The 15,263-nt window shown below is 36.0% G+C and overlaps 1 long non-coding RNA gene across 1 annotated transcript; it reads right to left on the bottom strand.

The window, feature by feature from the left end:
• Positions 1–9,814: 9,814 nt before the first annotated feature.
• Positions 9,815–13,922, bottom strand: LOC130463827 (uncharacterized). The gene is made up of 3 exons (XR_008923988.1): positions 13,618–13,922; positions 13,457–13,513; positions 9,815–10,643 (listed from the first exon to the last, which is right to left on the bottom strand). It is a non-coding gene; the product is annotated as an uncharacterized lncRNA (long non-coding RNA).
• Positions 13,923–15,263: the final 1,341 nt, after the last annotated feature.

Here is a 15,263-nt window from a genome sequence, read left to right as displayed (position 1 = left end):
AACCCACACGACCGCTCGGCCCACGCGAGCTACAAGCCCACGCGAGCTTCGCAGCCTGCTCGCAGCCCACTGCTCGCAGCTACGCTCGCAGCCACGGCCTGCTGGGCCTGGCGTGGCCTTGGCTGTTTGTGTGGCGCGCTAGCTTGCTGGACGCAGGCCTGGCTTCGTGCTGGGCCTTCGTCTAACAAGATCGTCCGATGCTAATTCGTACGACGCGCTTCCGATTAATTTCCCGATTCCGGAATTCATTTCCGATACGAACAATATTCAACATTTCCGATTCCGGAATTAATTTCCGTTTCGAACAAATATTAAATATTTCCGTTTCCGGAATTATTTTCCGATTCCGATAATATTTTCGATTCAGACAATATTTCCGTTTCCGGCAATATTTCAGATTCCGGCAATATTTCCATTTCCGATAATATTTTCCGATACGTACCATGTTTCCGTTTCCGGCAACATCTACGACTTGGATAATATTTATATTTCCGATACGATCCATATTTCCGTTTCCGGCAATATCATCGTTTCCGGAGTATTCATTTATTTGCCTTTGACGATCTCAGCTCCCACTGAAACCAAGATCCGTCGATTTCAAATATTCATAGATGGAGTATTTAATGCCATTAAATACTTGATCCGTTTACGTACTATTTGTGTGACCCTATGGGTTCAGTCAAGAGTAAGCTGTGGATTAATATCATTAATCCACTTGAACTGAAGCGGCCTCTAGCTAGGCATACAGTTCACTTGATCTCACTGAATTATTAACTTGTATAATTAATACTGAACTACATTTATTAGACTTACCAGTAAATGCATACTTGGACCAAGGGCATTATTTCCTTCAATTATTATTCTTAAGTTTTCTCATAATCTCATTTATTACTATAAATAAAATGATTTTCAATCGGTCGGGTCTAAAACAGGTTCGGACGGGTTTTGACCCATTGCTTTTCGGGTTGCTCGGGTTTGGATAAAATCGGGTTACGGGTCACAAAATCTTGTCCAGGACCCAATATTTCCAGGTCGGGTTCAGGTCGATTTTCTGGTCGGGTCAATTTTTGACAGGTCTAAAGCTAAGAGATGTTAAATAAAAAAGATGTTTTAGATAACCTTGTTAAAATATTTTTATTTTTATTTTAAATATATTATTATCATATTGTAAATATTGTGATATTGAATTAGATTCTTAGTTAAAAAAAATTAGTCAATGATCTTGATTATACAAAGTATATTTCAACATGTTATTTTAGTAGTATATTTAAATTAAGAAATTAATTGTCATAAGTAAATAAATATTTCATATTGTAATTGATTTATTACCATAGTTATTATAAATGTTATGTAAAAAATATACGAAATATATTAATTATTCTATTTTAAGTTTAATTATTTATATTAAAAGAGGGGCGAATCATAGAGTGACATTTGTCATCAACACATTGGTTTCCTCTCTTTTAGTATATTACTAGTATAGTACCCGTGTGATACACAATTTGTAATCTAAATATAAATTTATATGAAATCTAAAATATAGTAGTATAGATAATAATTATTAAAGTAGAGGTTATAAATATTCTCCTAATTAAAAATGATGGATAGTTTCGTTATTTCCCTATTCACATGGACAAAATTATATTCATCCTCATTCATCACCATGTGTCAAGAATAAATTTATTTTCATCCACCATTCCCTTCAATAGTCCTATCTACTTAATACTCGCCCCATCGCCTCATTATCTAACCACTTAACACATAAACCCACCATTTACTTTATTTAGTGCAAGATGACTTTGAGGCGGGGTGCGTCTTTTACACCGTATCCGCCTAAAAATTTTCATCCTAATCCCCGCCACCAATGATCGGAAGGATACCAAACCCTCATAGTCCCCGTCTCGAGAGGTAAAAAACAAAATTCATCCATACTCCATGTGACGGGGGTCGCAAAAGACGGGTTTAGGATCTTTCCTTACTTCTTTCCTCGCGGACTAACTTTGGGAAATTAGCCTCTTTTTACTAGTTTATGGAGTCGCCATTCAGTTTTACAAAACTAACAAAACCCAGTAATTGTGATACGTGCGTAAAAGCTTGTGAGGCCCAAACACACGTATTTGACCACAATGACCTTAGGTTCCCTTGTGATCCCTGGTGTGGAGATCGCTCAACATACATCTAGCGGAGTAGAGATTGAGGGTTCGGGGGACATTTACTAATATGGGGAGTGCCCAATATTAGCCCATAAAGCGGTCCTTACTAGTTCAATGTAACGAAGACGGGACATGCGTTCAGACTACATTACTAATCTGAGTTGCTTTTGAGGCACAAATATTAACTAACAATAGTCAAAGGGTGATTAAGATTGATTTAAGGTACCTAACAATAATTCGTATTGTGCAAAGATTATATTATTAGGTGTGATAAATAATCAAATTAGTTTTGAAAGATTTATAATGGTGGTTAAAGCAATAAACAGATCTAGGCACGTTACAATATAGTTTTGACTATATTGCGGTTCTCAAGAACTAACCACTTGGCTTTACTTACTTTCCTTTTATGCAACGAACGTTCCTAGATTTGACTAGACTCTTGGGAAGGATTCAGGCTTAATTACGGCGCTTATACAGACATCATTCCGCTTAACAAGAGTTAAGACGACGGAACTACCGGACGTATAGAGCGCTTATAAGGACGTATAGGGACCTTTGGCTTAGGCTTAAAGGTTGTGGGTTGTATGTGAAGGAAATGTGTCCTTCACCCAAGGTTCATTATTCTAATACCAAGGATGAGATTAATTACGAACAATTAATTCAGTGAGATCAAGTGATCGGAACAGCTAGCTGGAGCAATGCTTCCGATCAGTGAGTTCTAATCTATATTAATCTCACAGTTTACTCTTGACTGAACCTATAAGGTCACACCAATGGCATGTAACAGATCACCGGATAAAATGAATCGGAAATTCATTTAATAGCTTTTCGGGAATTAGTTCGGAAAAACATAAATATACGACACGACGTTGGATTAGAATCGTATATCGTATCGCGAATATTCGTAAGTTAGGCGAAACAAATAATCGTATCGTACGACGGTGATTCGTGAAGTACGATACGATAAATAATATCCGTAAGGCGTTGGTCGCGAATATCAGCTGCAACGAAGCTGCCTGCCCATCGAGCCAAGCGCACATGCGCGCAAGGCCCAACGAGCTAGCATCTCGCGTGCAGCAAGCAGCCAACCCGCAGGCTCGTCGTGTGCGCGCAGCAAGGGCAGAAATGCAGCGAGCAAAGCAGCGAGGCCCTAGGCCCACGGCTGCGATGTCCGGCTGCTGCTGTGGGCTTCGGTGAGTGTGTGTGTGGCCGGTTGAGGCCTTGTGCCTTGGCCGGTCACATTATAACCTAAGGGTTATAACACACACACACACACACTTATGTTTTTCCAACCCTAACCTAATTCAAAATTACGTATGTTCAGTTTTTGCCTCCGCTCTTAACTGTTCTTCCCAAAAAGTAAAACACTCTTGAGCATTGTCTAAGCTACGAATCTCAAGACGGACATGAACGTGTCGGTGAACCAAATAGAGGAACGACAATTGGAGTTCTTTGTTCGTGTTTGTGAATCATAAACTAGGGAAAACACGCTTTGAATGTAAGTTTGCTTAATCTGTGCTTTATACATGTTTCCTGGCTTTGGGGATTGTTCCGCACATGTTAATATGTATTTAACTGTATTCTCCTACAGTGGTATAATGAGCCTTATGTATTAAAGTACTTTTTAGCATGATTAATATGTTTTTGTATGCTGTCGAATTTTTTCGGATTTTTTATTGAATTTACGAAATATTGTGGATTATTGGATGAATCGTATAATATGTTCTGAATTCAAAAAGTGTCGAAATTTCAAATTTTCTGACCCTAAACTGATTGGAAACGATTATCTAAGATCAACTCATGAGAACAGAATCGCAAAAACAGGCCTCGAAGTATGAGTTTTTTAACGTTTTTGTTAATTAACAAATTAAATTAACAATTTCGGAAAGTACTTCAATTAATTGCACGACCTAAGCTACTCGGAATTGATTTCCATTTTTCCCTACTGTTCTTGGGTATATTTTAAAATCATGGTAAAATTTTCGGACATAAATGTTAAGTATAAACCCTAACTTTACTTTCCATAATTTTGTAATTTTTAGATCGCAAATTGATTTTTTAAATAATTTAGATCTGGAAATTTGGTTAATTGGGAAAAGGAATATAATTTCATATAAAGTGGCAGTTTTTAAAAATTATTGGATTAAAATTTTGATTAGATTCGTTAATTTTAATCGTCACTTAAACCAAATTGGTAAAAATCTGAAAATTAAATGTTTAGAACGATTTAAAATTTTGGATTCGATTATCAAAAATGTTCAAATTTTTGTTGACATTGTTGGTTCGTTAAATTTGAATATTGTAAGCCAAGATTTAATAAAATTTGCAAAATTGGATTGTTGTAAAAATTAATTAAATCACCTCTTTGTTATTTTTCGAAAATAAAAACGATTAATTTTGTTAATTTCGAGAAAAATAACTCATGCAAATATGGTTTCGTGAAATTATATTTTTTTAATTAGTTGGCTCGTATCGCACGAGCCAAAGGCACGAGACGAAGGGTGTGCGTTGCGTGTGGCTCGGCGTAGCCCATGCGCGCTGCCTCCCCGCAAGCTTGGCGCCGCAACGCGAGCAGCCAGCAGCAAGTTGGGCGTGCCATCGCGCGCTGGCCATCAGCGAGCAAGGCAGGCGCTGCCTTGGCTTGCGAGCAGCGAGCAAGCAAGCAGCGATGCTACGTTGCCTTGCGCGCAGCGACGAGCACAAAGCAGCCTGCCAGCAACGATGGGCTGCGGTACGAGTGCGATGGGCTTGCGAGTGAGGGGCCTTGCTCCTCGTGGCCTCGTACGGCCACAACGTACTTGGCGATGTTGGGCTGGGCGCAAGCCTACCCCGTATTGCTCAAAAATTGGCATTTTGTTCGTTTGGGCTTTAAATTTAATATTTGCATGAAATGGCTAACGGTGGATAAATAATTAATTATTTTATTTAACTTGGGCCGAGCCGTGAGTTTAATTAAATATTTAAAATTAAATTATCCGAAATAAAATATTGATTTGAGTGGGAGCCGCTTAATGAGATTAAAATGAAATAATTATTTTAATTATTTTCGTAGGGCACTTTTATTTTAATTAAATTAAATTTTGATTAGAATAAATTCTAAGGATTAATAATTCGGAATTTATTAATCTTTTAGGACGCGTTTTATGTGAACGTGATTTTTAAATAAATCACGTAAATACTTGCATATTTAATTGGGCCATTTGTTTTAGGATACGAATGGATGAATGCATAGAATATATATTTTATGTAATGCAGGTACTCAAAGTGACTAGTATGGCCAATCTAGGATAGTTAAATACGGTCTGCGAACCGTTTTATCTTTGAATGTAAAGTTTTAAATATGGTCTGCGTACCATTGAAATTTTGATGTAATTTTGAATTATTTAAAGTATTTCTAGTTTAGAACTTTAAGTTAGCATATTGAATGAAGTTCAAGACGATGCCAAGCTAACAAGGTGAAGATGATTTGATGCTTCAAGACAAAGTTTTGGGCCATACTAGTTCACCAAGTTTATTCATGTACTATATATATTGTGAATGAATGTATATTATGCATGAATGTTGTTTGTATGCTTGATTAGATTTAGTTCACTAAATAATCGAACCAACATAGAAACAACTAGGTCCAAAGTAATATTGAGTTCAAAATTGCCTTCCAAATCAAGCACTTACAAAAATCTAAGGATTTAACGTAGTAGGTTTCCGCCAAAGCGAGGTGCTATTTTAGTTGACTTAGATGGTAATTAAGGTATCCCAAAGGAACACGTTGATTGTGGTTTTAACTCAAACAACAATGGCATATGAAGGAAATAATGCCCTTGGTCCAAGTATGAATTCAATGCTAAGTCTAATAAATGCGGTTCAGTATTAATTAAACAAGTTAATAAATTCAGTGAGATCAAATGAGCTGAATGCCTAGCTAGAGGCCGCTTCAGTTCAAGTGAAATTAATAATATTAATCCACAACTTACTCTTGACTGAACCCGTAGGGTCACACAAGTAGTACGTGAACAGATCAAGTATTTAAGTAAATATATTATTCTTTATGTACTCCATTTATGAACATTCGGAAATGACGGATAACGGTTCCAGTGGGAGCTGAAATCGTCAAAAGGCAAAATAAAGAATACTCCGGAAATGATGATATTGCCGGAAACGGAAATATGGATCATGATGGAAATATAAATATTATCCAAATCGTAGATGTTGCCGGAAACGGAAACATAACTCGTATCGGAAAAAATTATCGGAAATAGAAATATTGTCGGAATCAAAAATATTCCGGGAAACGGAAATATTACCGAAATCGAAAATATTGTCGAAAAAGGAAATTATTTCAGGAATCAGAAATATTAACGGAAACGTAAATATTTGTTCGAATCGTAAATAAATTCCGGAATCGGAATACGAATCGGAAGCGCGACATGCGAATGCTCGACGAACGAGCTTGCGAGACGCAAGGCCCAGCGTAAGCACCAAGCCCAACGCCAAGCAAGCCCGGGCGGAGCAAACACGCTTGGGCCGAGCAAGTCAGCAGCGCCCAACGCATGGGCCGCGTGCTGTTGCTGGACGCCAAGCACGCTTGGGCCGAGCAAGTCAGCAACGCCCAACTCATGGGCCGCGTGCTATTGCTGGACGCCAAGCACAGCGTAGCAACGTGGGCTTAGGCCACATGCTGCAAGGCCTTGGCCGGCCGGTTGCTTGGAAGCTAAGCAAGCTTGTATGCCAAGCTACTTGCGCGGCAAGTAGTTTGGGCCACAAGTTATAGTTTTCTTAAATCTACTAAAATAGATATTAAGGGTAAATTTGAAATACTTAGTGTTTGATTGTCCCTAGAATTCTAATATTATTAATTAACTAAAGTCTTAATGGATTTAGTTAATCGATTCCTAGTTGGATTACAACTCCTTATTTCCACTCTATAAATATGTGATTCATAATCATAATTTATTAACCTATTCCAACATATTAAATTCAAGGGAGAATTTAATACTTGCCTATCACCATTGTGAGTTTCCCGAGTGCACATAAAACTTTAGAAAATATTCTAGTTGGTTGAATCTAAGGCGGATCCGAACGTGCTGTGGACTATCTAAGGAGGGGCAACATTTGGAGTCCTGTAATTGTTCTTATTCGGTTCGGGAGCAGCTTGGGAAGACACGCATCACATTGTATGTATACTAAATTATGCTAATTGACTATGTGGCAATTAATTTGGATTCATGGCTTTATGGTTTTTCCGCATGAATTATATTGTTTATATTATTCATAACCTAACAGTGGTATCACGAGCCTCTAATTATTTCCATAATCTATTATAGTTAACATGGATTAAATTTTATAAATTTGCAATGATTTAAAGGGGTGATTAATTTCGTAAATGTAATTAATTGCAAATTCGTGCGATTATTTGATTATATGTTCGCTGGATTTTTCGGCAGTTTTGTCAATAATGGTCGAAATCTTATGTTTTTATAGTGAATTTCGCATGTAAACAACGTTTTAAAATTTTGACAAAAAACACAGATTAGACGCCGAACCCAGAATTCCCAAATTCGAAGCCTAACTATGACTTTTCGGAGGTTTTAGTTTTTCGAATGCAAAATTTGTAATTTTTAGGATGTTAAATTAAATATTTGCGAATCTTGTATGTAAATCTTGAATCTATGATTGACCTACTGTATATGTTTAACAATTTTAAAGCCTAATCTTGTTGATTATACAACCTAATTTGTAATTGTAATTAATTTGTTGAATTTCAAATAATTTTGAATTTGATTTGAATTTCATAATTAATTGATAATTTAATTAGGATCCTATGATTAAAAACCACCACAAAATTTGTTAAAATTGAAAAGTTTTAAAATTTTATGACCTAAATTTTAATCCCTAAGAATATTTGTAATCGGAAATTAATTTGAATAATAAATTTTCGTTTTTTTGCCTAAATTTAGTGAAATTAATATGGATTAATAATTTGTCGTTAAATTTAAATATAAAAGTTATTATTTTTTATAAAACGATCACAAATCTTGCACGCACGAAGCAATGGAAGCTAAGTGTTACCCTTAAGGGGTGTTGCATAGTGCGGGCATGCGACGACGAGCAAGGGAGCTCGTCGCCCATGCGGTACGAAGCAATGAGCAAGCACGAGCATGCGCGGCAGGCACGGGCCTGTGCGGTGTGTGCTGTGCGGGTGATCGAGCAAGGCGAAGATGCATCGTAGCGCAAGGCACAAAGCAAGGCAGCAGCACAACGAGCAAGGGAGATCGCGTGCCGCTGCGCAAGCCCCTGCCCAACGCGCAGCTGCAAGCACAACAATGGGCTGGTGCGTTGCTGTGGTGCGTCACTCGGCCAGCAACAAAGCAGGCCATGGGAGCTGCCTTGTGCACGCAGCCCATGGGCGCTGCGGCGTGGCTGCTTGGGCGAGGTGTGGGCTTCGGCCTATGGCCTTGCCTTGACACTTTGGGCCGTTTTGTTTATGTTTCGGTTGAAAACGATTTTAATTAAATTTAATTTCGTGATTTAATTTTTTCTCTGAATTTAATTTTGATTAATTTAATTATTATGAAATATTTTATACTAATTATTTTAATAAAATTAAAACCTTGATAAAATTCAATTAATCAATTTTAATCAACTGAAAATAAAATTAAGGGATTTAAATATTATTTTATATGAGCTTTAAATTTTAATTAAATTTGTAAGTTTCCGGTTAGACTAGGATATACAAATTTATGATTAAAATTTGTAAAGCATGTAAATTCTTGGTTTTTGTGGGAGCTTTTAGTGTCATTAAACTCGTGATTAGGTCTAAATTCCTTTAAGGTTAAAACAACTCGATTAGAACTAATAAGGTTGAATAATTTGTAGATTGTTGGAACCTTTGATTAGTTGCTGCAAATGTTTATGTGATGCATGATTTTTTCTACTAACTTGCTATGTGGGCCATTCATTGATAAATGAATGGGTGAATGGTATATTGCAAATGTACTGTTTTGCAGGTTATGGAAAGTGACTAGTATGGCCCAAATAGGATAGAAAATATGGTATGCGTACCATTAATTTGAATGTAAAATTGGTCTAATGCACCAAAGTTTTTATTTTAAATATGGTCTGCGTACCATGAAATAGTTGTAATTAGTTTTAATTATAGAATATCCTATTTGAAGAAAATGGCGCCTTCCATGGTGAGTTCAAGACGGAGTTTCCAATCCATTTTCAAAGACGGACTTTGAAGTTGAAGCTTCAAGATGAAGTCGGGCCATACTAGATCACATTTAAATCTTACACTACACCAAAATGAGCTTTTAATAGCGCTTTTTTTTAAAGAACTATAGAGCTTTATAAGCGCTGTTAATTATGGGCGCTGTTAAAAGAATTACAACGCTTTTAATAAGCGCTGTTAATGCAACCCCATTTAGCAACACTCAATATATAAGCGCTGTAGATACTCTAAGGAAACTCTAAATTATATTACTGATTTGTTTTAATATTAGAATATTGCTTACGGTTGTTATTTAACCTTTACATATGTGACTATTTACTTAATTTTTTTGTTTAATAATTAATAAACCAACCAAAAATGCAATTTAAAATTAAAAAATTAGATATTCATTAAAAACAATATACGACAAAAGTCATTTCATCAAACACTTCATAGAGTCTAACCATGTATAATATACATTGTTGTACACCAAGGAAAAAGTTACACAAAAAATAAATAAAAATAACATGACCCACCCAGTGAGCTCTCACTTCATTTGTCAATGAGTTCTCACTTCTTTGATTTGATCTTGATCACTAGACCATTATTTTGAAATATACATCTTCATGAATTCTTGTGATCGATGATCTCGTTTCATGAATCCAGTATCATATTATCCACTATCAATGCAATTTTTATGAATACGTCTTTCAAGGTCAAAATAGTTTGCTACTGATGATCTGCAGGCAGCAGTATCAGTTGAGCAACTCCAACCTTTGCTTTCCCTTGATAAAATTTGATCCACGGAAGATCAATAATTTTTCAAGTAATTTTGATAATATGTGGTTGGTCGCTTGGTTTCTTGTTTTAGCTCGTTCATTTTCCTTCTTTGTACACTATACAACCTATGCAGCTCCTTAACCTGCAAGAGTATATCCAAATCGCCGAAACTAACCTTTTGAGGGAAAAATGAAATACTATATGAATGCTTAACTTCACAGAATATAACTTATTTCAAGTACCAGAATCAGAGCCAAGTAGTGTGTGGAATGAGACGATACCATTAGTTCTATACATTTAGCAACTTACAAGAATAAGATCGAGAAAGAAGAAGATGCAGATGAACTTGAATAGGATGACATTACAGAAATAAGAGGAAAACTCACCTGATGTCTGAAAGTACAATCCTACATCAATATTGTTGTTCCTGATAGCTCCCTTATCCTAATAGCTCCCTTGTCCTGCTGCTCGAATTCTCGATCTATCAGTCAGTTCCCTGAAGCCTGCATGTGAAATTTGGAGTACTCTATTAATTTGTATATAGCCCATGCCCGAGCCATCTGTTTAATACCCTCTCTCTGTCTAACATAAGTCCTTTGTGCTCTGACATTGATGTAGTCTTTCAGCGGTTCAACTGACTTATCAGCAGGCTTGACCACCAGTTGAACTTGTTTCAACTCCAGCCTTTGAACAACCATTTCATCCTCATAACCCGATGTTTTAGTGCATTAACCATTTAATTCATTATGCATAACAAGAACAGAGACTAAAAGTAAGGCAACAAATCAAATTTTATGAACATAAAAGTAAAAGCTACAAGCACACGTATTGTATAAACCATGGTTCTTATCAGATGTACTATTTACTACTATTCCCAATATTTTTTCCGTCCAAAGACAATTGCATACTAAATTATAATGCATACACTAGCAAGCGTTGTACTACAAGAACAACTGTCATGGCATCATTACATCCAATTATTAGAATTTTGGCAAAAGCTTGCCAATTTGGAGGTGAAATCATCTGTTGCTAGACCTGATATTAAAATCCGAATAATAAATATACTAATTGGGATAAGAAAAAGTCGTTTAAACTTAATAATCTCCAACTTAGTAATATGTTTTCATGTGTACGTATGGTATGCTTGAGAAAAAGGAACAGAGTGCTCATAATGCGTTCTAAAGCAAATAATTTCCAACTTTGAGTTAACAGTTCCAAGACTACTCTTTAGCAGCATATACAAAGTATATTATCCCTCAACTCACATCAGTACAGCTATTGTTCCATCCTCTTGAAGATAACAGTAAGGCCAATGTACCTTGTATAGGTACTTCAGGATCTTAAAGGCACAAATATCATTCAAAACTAACAGAGCATACTTTGGGGTTTGATATGCTGAAGAGACCGTGTGCTAAAGTTACTGCAACCTACAACAGATTCTCTGATGAACAAATTTCCATCTCAACATCCAATTCTTCTGACATGGCAACCATGTCCATTGCCAAAACAACTGATCACAGTCGGATTTCACCATTGTTAAGATGTTGGGAAGCAATGACCCAACAGACTCGGGACGAGGGCCCTTCACTAAAATTATCAGCAATGACGAGACATCATCAGAACTCTATAGGACACAAAGTTGCAACACCAGAATACCAGAACATAATGGATCATAATTCAAATTCTAGTTAAGAGTTTAAAGATATAAAACATAGCTAATTTGTTAATGCGTATTTACAGCAGGAGAAATCAAGCAAGTGCAGGAAAAGAAAAAAGAAAGAAAGAGTTCATGAATAAGATTAGTCATAGGCAACTAAACTGTCATCAATGACCTTTTATGGAAGGCCACTAAGCAGTGCCCTCTCACCACCACACCCTAAATAAAGAACTGAATTCTCCAAATCATATTAGCTCCTTCAAGGGACGCTCAACATGCTTCACATATCTCGTCATGTATAATTTACACCAATGAAAAACAGAATAAAACCTTGAAAGCAATAATGGAACGTGGTGGGATTCCATATTGGTCATGAAATAAAAGTGGTGCCAACGCATCAACTTCAAGGCCATTCACTATTTCTTCAGAAATTAAAACAAACATCAACCAGGAGCTCTTGAATATTATATAACAACTGGACAATAAAGAAGTAAAGGGATTTGCTTGAAGTAATCTAAAGCAACAACATTGTGAAAAATTCTATGCATTTCCTCCTAAATGCCACATTTCTACTAGTATGATTAGTGGCATATTTCTGAAAATTTATATGTGTTTCAGCCTTAAGAAAAGAAAAGAAAAGAAAAGGTCCCCCTTCATATAAATTGGTGGCATATTTCTTGTCCTCTTGATGCACATAAAAGTCACAATATTTTGGAAGTTAATGCTAATAAGGGGACTAAAAGACCTGGATAGTGAAGCCAATTCGCTAATGCTCACACTTTAACATTATTGCTGATGTCAATTTAACAGTCCAAATGTGTAGAAAAAGGTGACCCTTAGATGTGCATCTTCATGTGTGGATACATGTTTTAGTGTGAGAGAAACTTATACAACCCTAATATGGCTAAAAACCAGGTAGAAGAAGAGAACCACGATTAAATATCTGGATAATACATCAGATACAGTTTCTATATATTGAAAACTCTTTTCAAAGGTATTCATAAGTATATGAAAAATACAGATATTAACTGTAAATTCATCACATCTTGAAGCAAGGTATTATATCCCAATACTGATTTTCGGTTTTCTATCACAAAAGTTTCTCAAGTAAATAGTAACATTCATATCACATTATAACTTCTTACAAATTGGTTACATAAAACCAAGGCTGCTTCTCTACAACACTTCCTTGTTAATTACCAATTTCCTTTCACTGTTCTACCATCAGTTTGTATCTAGATATGCTAGAATTACTCTTGAAGACATTAAAAAATGATGATTAATCACAAGAGTGGCATATCAACTACTATCTTTTTCCTCTACTTCTTTTGCAGTTCAATCATCTTATTCTTCTATCCCCTTGGTCCAGAATTAAATCAATCATTAACTATGTTTTATATCTTTAACCAATTTGTAGATCAAAACCACAGGGCAAAGAAACCCATCACAACATTGCATAGAATGAATGATACATACAGGACAGGGACCCTAATTAGTAGAAGGAACCACTACAGACCACAAATTTAGGAATTATGTCCCAAAATTATCAGCAATATAGGCAATTATTAAGTATATAATAATAAGTTTTTTTTTTATCAAATAGAGGATTTAAATAAAATCATAATCAAATTCATAGCTTCAATAAAAACACTATCTTACCGGATTATTAATGTACTCTACCTTGAGATCCTTCAAAATCCTTCTGGACTGCATCCCCTTAAAACCAAAAAATCAAAATAGAGTCAGATATTCAGCTAGAATCATCAAATAAAAATTAAGAAAAAAATACCAAATTCAACAAAAGTAAACGAGCATATCACATTTACACATGCCAAATCGCAAATTCCCAATTCATAAACCTGTAAAACGCAAATCACAACACTAACATCCAAATCCTCCACAATTGAATTTTGTCGTCAGTAAAGATTTTCCAGAGATGACACTAGAAAAACCGCAGATGACCTCGATAAATTTGGATTGAAGGGAACTCGGCGATTTTAGTTTGAAGGGAACCCTTAAATTTTTTGATTTGGGGGATTGGGAATGAAATTTTTAGTTTAGCTTTCTGGAGAAAATTTTGGGGAGTTGAGATGAACCGCAATAGTATCGTGGGTGGTAAATGGGATTTTTTGTGTGGGGGTAAGATTTACGGAATACTCTGCAGGTTTCAACAGCACGTTTATAAAAAACGCTGTATTATACTAATTTTAGCAGCTTTGAGTTATTATTTGATTATAACAACAGCGTTTATTCATAAAAGCTGTAAATTAGGTGCTGTTAATTACTCATTTTGTAGTAGTGTTATGCATGCTTTAAGTTATTTATTACTTTAAATATGGCCCAAATAAGATTATGGCTTGATTATGTTGCATGATTAAGGATTTTAGTTCACTTAAAATCTAACCAACATAGTAAGAGCCTTAAGTTCCAAACTTAATAAATATTGAATTATGCATCAATCCTAGAATTTAAGTTTATTAAGAGAAACTATGAATGGTTATTTATTTGTTTATTCTTTTCAATTGTATTTTTAACTATGGCAAACAACACAAGGGTTCTGAATTTATGATCAAGTTGAACCTAACAAATTTTCTTGAATGGAAAGACAAGCTGGTTGAAGTAGTAAAACTCAATGGCATTGAGTATGCACTGTTCTACCCCATGCCAAGCTATTATGCAAGAGACATGACTCCTGAAAGACACGTCGCCTGGGATGCGAATCTCCAGAAGGTCATGAGTCTCATGATGAGCAACATCCCTGACGATTGGGATAGAAGGTTTGTAGCTTACGAACCATATATGCTTCTCGGGCATCAAAGAGATATCTGTCGTGGAAGCACGGAAGAAAGAGACCTAAATGTCCATGAGTTGATTGAATCGATGAAAGGGCTGAAGGTTGATCTTCATAACAGATGTTTCAGGCAAGAAGTACAGGAAACACATGTTCAAGTCCTTCGCACTAAACAAAGAGTTGGTAAACCACTTAGGGATCATGTGAACTACATGTTATCATTGTTTGATCACTTGAGTCTGCTAGGTTCACGAATAAGCGAAAGGATGGCTGTCTCCGGCTTACTCAATTCACTTCATGAAGGATTTAGACGCTTAAGGCAATACTACATGAGTGAACCAAGAGAAGAGACAATCGGTGAGTTTATTCGGCTAGTCAAAAATGCTGAAATAGTACTCGAATGTGAAGCTAAAGATTTACTCAAGGCTAAAGGGAGACCCTTCAAAAAAGGTGGAAAGTCCAAGGGCAATGCTGAGTCAGTTCCCAAAAAGAAGACAAAGCAGGACAAGTCCACATCAAGCTGTCTTTATTGTGATGGAATAGGCCATTACAAAAGAGAATGTCCCAAATATAAGGAAGATCAGTAGAACGGAACAGTCATTCCATCTTCAGGTACTTTCTTTATAGGTTGTATACTTGCAAATTCAACTTCTTGGGTATTAGATACAGGTTGTG

This window comes from Spinacia oleracea, chromosome 6 (genome assembly GCF_020520425.1).
Source record: "Spinacia oleracea cultivar Varoflay chromosome 6, BTI_SOV_V1, whole genome shotgun sequence".
Taxonomy (NCBI): domain Eukaryota; kingdom Viridiplantae; phylum Streptophyta; class Magnoliopsida; order Caryophyllales; family Amaranthaceae; genus Spinacia; species Spinacia oleracea.
Note: the sequence above shows the minus strand (reverse complement) of the source record. Positions and strands in the feature narration are given on the sequence as shown.